Genomic DNA, 7,178 nt, shown 5'->3' with positions numbered 1-7,178 from the left:
CGCAAAGGAACAGTCAAGGTTCATTGATATTTTGCAAATTAAGTATTTACTGTTTTCCTCTCACATTTTACTAAGACATTCTGCAATTTTCACTTCAAATACATTGGATTGTCCCCACTCGTCTTCTTGTTCTTGTTCTTGTTGTTGCTGTTGTTCTTGTTGTTCTTGTTCTTGTTGTTGCTGTTGTTCTTGTTGTTGTTGTTGCTGTTCTTGTTGTTGTTGTTCTTGTTGTTGTTGTTGTTGTTGTTGTTGTTCACCACACTACGACTATTACAATTACAACTACAAATACAACGAAAAAACAAAAACAGTACTGCAAACACAAACAAAACCACAATCTCCACGTCACACTCTCCACATTCTCACTCCCGTGTCCCCTGTTACTTCCACACTTCATTTAATTCATTCACAACACCCACCAGTCACAGTCACTTACCTAGTCCCACTCACACACAACATCGTCTCCTCACTGTATCCAACTACTACTGTGATGTGTGCCGATTGCTGCTTAACTCAGTGTGAACTTCATTCAGCACGTGGGATGGCATGCAGACACATTGAGTGGACAAGTGTCAAACAGACAGGATGAAACACACTCTCCCTCACTGACTCATCGTCTCAACGTGTTACACTGCGTAGTTTGTCGAAGCAGACAGTGGTGGATGGATTGACATGGGGTGATGAGTGGTGAGTGGTTGTGTGGTTGATTGATTGAATGTGTGAGTGAGTGAGTGTGTGATTGAGTGTGTGATTGAGTGTGTGATTGAGTGAGTGAGTGAGTAGTATGTGTTGTGTAGTGTGTAGTGTTGTGGTGAATAGCAGAGTGTATTTGCATGATGATGGTGAAATGGAATGATGAAATTGATGAGTAAGTTTTGTGTATTTCCAATCATTTTCCGTGTGGCCGAGTGGTCTAAGACGTTGGATGGGGAACCACCTTTAAACGGCGCCGGTTCAAATCCCACCATCAACATACCTATTCACAACCACCAACATCACATTATCACATCACACACAATACCCACTATCACATACATACTACCACAATCACACAATCACAGCCCAACATCATCACAGTCATCAACAACAACGAATACTACTACTACTACTACTTATATCTATATAAGTAGTATAGATGGCGAGTCAGGAATAGAATGTGTGGCAGCAGAAATTCGTGAAGTTCCAGGAGGAAAGAACGTGAACAGAAAGCGATTCGTATTGAAATGAAGGAACAGTGAATTGTGAGACGATTGATTGACATTCGCAAAGGAACAGTCAAGGTTCATTGATATTTTGCAAATTAAGTAATTACTGTTTTCCTCTCACATTTTACTAAGACATTCTGCAATTTTCACTTCAAATACATTGGATTGTCCCCACTCGTCTTCTTGTTCTTGTTCTTGTTGTTGCTGTTGTTCTTGTTGTTCTTGTTCTTGTTGTTGCTGTTGTTCTTGTTCTTGTTGTTGCTGTTCTTGTTGTTGTTGTTGTTGTTGTTGTTGTTCACCACACTACGACTATTACAATTACAACTACAAATACAACGAAAAAACAAAAACAGTACTGCAAACACAAACAAAACCACAATCTCCACGTCACACTCTCCACATTCTCACTCCCGTGTCCCCTGTTACTTCCACACTTCATTTAATTCATTCACAACACCGACCAGTCACAGTCACTTGCCTAGTCCCACTCACACACAACATCGTCTCCTCACTGTATCCAACTACTACTGTCATGTGTGCCGATTGCTGCTTAACTCAGTGTGAACTTCATTCAGCACGTGGGATGGCATGCAGACACATTGAGTGGACAAGTGTCAAACAGACAGGATGAAACACACTCTCCCTCACTGACTCATCGTCTCAACGTGTTACACTGCGTAGTTTGTCGAAGCAGACAGTGGTGGATGGATTGACATGGGGTGATGAGTGGTGAGTGGTTGTGTGGTTGATTGATTGAATGTGTGAGTGAGTGAGTGTGTGATTGAGTGTGTGATTGAGTGTGTGATTGAGTGAGTGAGTGAGTAGTATGTGTTGTGTAGTGTGTAGTGTTGTGGTGAATAGCAGAGTGTATTTGCATGATGATGGTGAAATGGAATGATGAAATTGATGAGTAAGTTTTGTGTATTTCCAATCATTTTCCGTGTGGCCGAGTGGTCTAAGACGTTGGATGGGGAACCACCTTTAAACGGCGCCGGTTCAAATCCCACCATCAACATACCTATTCACAACCACCAACATCACATTATCACATCACACACAATACCCACTATCACATACATACTACCACAATCACACAATCACAGCCCAACATCATCACAGTCATCAACAACAACGAATACTACTACTACTACTTATATCTATATAAGTAGTATAGATGGCGAGTCAGGAATAGAATGTGTGGCAGCAGAATATAAGTAGTATAGATGGCGAGTCAGGAATAGAATGTGTGGCAGCAGAAAGCGATTCGTATTGAAATGAAGGAACAGTGAATTGTGAGACGCAAATTAAGTAATTACTGTTTTCCTCTCACATTTTACTAATTGTGAGACGATTGATTGACATTCGCAAAGGAACATTACATTTTACTAAGACATTCTGCAATTTTCACTTCAAATACATTGGGTCTTCTTGTTCTTGTTCTTGTTGTTGCTGTTGTTCTTGTTGTTCTTGTTGTTCTTGTTGTTGCTGTTCTTGTTGTTGTTGTTGTTGTTGTTGTTGTTCACCACACTACGACTATTACAATTACAACTACAAATACAACGAAAAAACAAAAACAGTACTGCAAACACAAACAAAACCACAATCTCCACGTCACACTCTCCACATTCTCACTCCCGTGTCCCCTGTTACTTCCACACTTCATTTAATTCATTCACAACACCGACCAGTCACAGTCACTTGCCTAGTCCCACTCACACACAACATCGTCTCCTCACTGTATCCAACTACTACTGTGATGTGTGCCGATTGCTGCTTAACTCAGTGTGAACTTCATTCAGCACGTGGGATGGCATGCAGACACATTGAGTGGACAAGTGTCAAACAGACAGGATGAAACACACTCTCCCTCACTGACTCATCGTCTCAACGTGTTACACTGCGTAGTTTGTCGAAGCAGACAGTGGTGGATGGATTGACATGGGGTGATGAGTGGTGAGTGGTTGTGTGGTTGATTGATTGAATGTGTGAGTGAGTGAGTGTGTGATTGAGTGTGTGATTGAGTGTGTGATTGAGTGAGTGGGTGAGTAGTATGTGTTGTGTAGTGTGTAGTGTTGTGGTGAATAGCAGAGTGTATTTGCATGATGATGGTGAAATGGAATGTTGAAATTGATGAGTAAGTTTTGTGTAGTTTCAATCATTTCCACTATCAAGGTGTGCAAATTTCTTTAAAAACTTTTTCCACTTAATTACTTAGAATTAGTTTTCCATAGGTGATTGACTACTCTCAAATTAAACTTTCTCCATAAACTTCCTATTTCAATTTAAATATTTCAAAATAATTCAAAGCATCTCAACAAATCTTTCTACAGTTGAATTAAAACAATTCAAATTGTTGGTAATCAGAGATGGATAGTGGCTAATAATGGAAAGCTGCACGTACGTTTTGTCCTGTTTGGAACTCCTCAGCTGGATGTATCTGCATCTCAGAGTTGATGTTCACTCAGTGTCCTCGCTTCAATTTTATTCAAAATGTTGACTAACATTTATCAAATAACCTTATAAAATTATATTTAGCTAACTAGAATCGGTTTGTTTCGAACTATTCAACTATTTAAACTTAATCATTCTAAGTAGAAACTACAAATGGGTTGATTTTGTTACATTTCAAAATACTCTATATGAGTTTGATTTTAATGTTTCGAAGCACATAGTTAATTGACATTTTAGTAAAATATGAATATACCGCTAGTAAAGCCTACTGAAAACTGTCTACATTCATCATTAACCATTTATACTACATGTAGGCTATTGCTAGGCACAAATGCGCATACTGTCAACTTCAATAGTGAACAATAAACAATATGAAAAGGTGAATTTTTTAATTCCATTGGTTCATTAAAATAAATATCATATTAATTATAATTTGTTTATTATAATATTTGTATCTATGTCCATGTTCACATGTGTAGTTGTTAAATTGAATGAACATTTAAAATTGTTTATATTTAGTGTATACATTGAAAGTGAACATAATATGAGGGTGAAGTAGGACGAAATATATACACTTCTGAAAGTAGAAAGTTTAAATATAATCTAGATGTAATCTACGTGTTTATCTGTGATGTAAAATAAAATGTTTACTTAAATAAACGAGTATTTGAATATATGTATAACGGAGTGACTAATCAGTGATTATCACCGGGAATATAGGGTGATGGAAATTGTTATGTTTCATTGAGATCAGGAAACGATCAGTGTTTGACCACCATTGAGAACCTGTAAGCACTGGATGACCGTTTCGTCCTAATGTGGAACTCCTCAGCAGTCCACGTACACGATTCCGCATTCACAAATAAACTCGAAGTCTTCGGTATCGTGAGAGAAACTTTCAATTTTAGACTACTTAGACGGTATCCAACAGCATCGGTGTCTAACTTCAATCAATCAACGTCATTTCGCGGTCATTTACCATTGTCTTCGGTGAGAAACTGCTTCACACACCACACGTTTGAACTCCACTGGTCACTGCTTTTAACTATCATGTCAATTCATTTCCTAATCAATTCTAATAGATATTCTACAATTCATCCTTCATTGTATTGTTTGGTCATGAAAAAGGAGCACTTTCTCTGGGTTTTGAATTTCTCTGTTCCTAAAACACATATGTTAATTGGGAATTAATATCTTATTCAAAAACCTCTATGATCGAATGAGCACTTTAGCCTCTTTATTCTTAGAGAATCAAACGTTGTATAATGCTGAACTAATGGGTATAGAGCATTAGTTTAATGTTCCTGAACTAAGGTAGAGAAGCATATTAACTTATCAGCATTTCAAAGCATTAGATTAGAAAGGAAATTCAACTCGAATTTGATGAACCTACTTATCGTGAATGCTATGAGCAAAATAAAAAATTAATTTATTGAAACTCATGGGCTCGGTGTATGCTCATTGAAATGCACTACCAAAGATTCATAAGTGCAATACCCTCTTACGTCTAATTATATCCATGTGTCTGTCACCTATATACAGCCTTGGAAAATAGCTGAAAAAGTATAAAACCCTATACGATACCAACTTTGTAAGTATTCTTTGAAATATTCATTACAATCAATTATTTACTTATTGGATGCTAATATAGAAACTAAGACAATGTCCTCATTTGATGCAAACACTTTGTGTACAAATGTATCTCTCAGAAAGGCCATTTGTGCTTTGTGTGACTATGTCCCATTAAATATTCTTCAGCTGAGATTGCTTGTCAAAGCTCTTAGAGATGTATTATTACTACTATGTACTGACAATGTGAAATTCACTTTTGAGGAAGAGCATTTTGGACGGATCGATGGCACAGCTATTGGTAGCTGTTAAGGATCATCGGTGGCCGATGTGTTTATGGTATAGGTGGAATAACCGGGTCCGTTTTATAAACATACTGAATAGCAGGACAAGATGGTTCTGTCAAACGTTCTGTATATAAAAAGCCGATATGGACAGGGCAGTATGTTAGTTTTCATGATCACTTTCCAACCCGGTACACACGTGGAATTATAAGGGGGTTATTCAATAAGATCAATCATATTTGCACTAGCGATATCATTGAGGGAGATGTACAGCTCTCAAATGAAACATTGACGAATAACTATTACGATTCTGAGGTGACACAAATAGACTTATCTTGAAAAAGGCCTAAACTGACTATCAGCAAAACATTTCACGTAGCCCAACTCATCACTATCGAAAAGTCAAGATCTATGTTTCACTAGAAACGTGAATATCACGTAGACGATTGCCACATTCTATTGAGTCTATCTATTTACATGCATATGCGGAAACACATACATAGAGAGAAGTAATCGCGATCTCTGAGAAAAGGTGGTTGGACACATACTTGAATAGCTACAGAAACAAATGTATTCCAATGGTCAAATAAGATCACAGGATAGACAAGTATCTCCATACATTGATAAACATTTGGTTGAGACTTGTCATATGGTTGATGTAAAGTCAGTCTTTGTAGTGTTATACAGAAGTTTTGAAGGTCTCATCCCAAGTTTTATTAAAGCCGTGACTATAAGAAAACTGGAACCCCTTCTATTTGTTAGAAAACAATTTGTTCTTATCCTTAACCTACCCTGGTAATACTGATTTATTGTCCAATCTTGTAATCACAGTGTTTTTCACATTGTATACTTTATTATTTTCTTTGTTTCTTTGTTGATTATGGAGTTGACATTAAGCGAATAGTTCATGCATATGTTATGTTCTTAGATCAATTTCAGTAAACACTACTCTAGTCCAACCGAGTATTGAATGATTGCATGTCTCTCGTAACAATATGACATTGCAACAGCATGTGATCATTCTGGCCTTGAACAACATAACATCAGTAAACTGTAGTCCTTTACAAATGATTCGCTGCTTCCCAGCATTTTTATGTTACGCTTATCGTTTAGCTTCCATTCCTTTGTGACGCATATTGTGGTTCATTTCGTTCCTGCCTTATATATTAATGGAAGTTTTTCGCTTCTTTTTATTATTAACAAGACTGTTAATGGACATTATTAGTTTTCTTAGTTATTTTCGCATATTGAGATCATGAGAGAGCTTAACATAGCTCATGTAATTAGTAGTTAGGTCCGACAATTCCTGTCTTCGTAATTAAGGCTAGTGATGACAAAAAACGATTGACTCTCAGAGAACGATCGCTACTATTAGTTCGTAAACAAAGAAATTGGAAGATATCTGTCTGCCTAAATCAGCTGTGACACTTACTCTTGAGCCCATATCTACTAATATGAATAATTTCCAGCCATTAGAATTCTAGAGCCAGTCTAGGAGCTTTAGATATATAAAATCACTTGGTATAGTTTGTTTGAATCTCACCATTGATGGTTAGGACTGCAATTGGTCAGTCTCTTACTGATATATGAGCATCCTGTGCGTATTGCATCGATATAGCCTTAATTCACAAGCAAAGATGGATAGGGGCTAACAGTGGAATGCAGGACG

The sequence above is a fragment of the Schistosoma mansoni genome, chromosome 4, assembly GCF_000237925.1.
Source record: "Schistosoma mansoni strain Puerto Rico chromosome 4, complete genome".
In the NCBI taxonomy this organism is placed as follows: Eukaryota; Metazoa; Platyhelminthes; class Trematoda; order Strigeidida; family Schistosomatidae; genus Schistosoma; species Schistosoma mansoni.
This window is presented reverse-complemented; position numbering follows the sequence as displayed.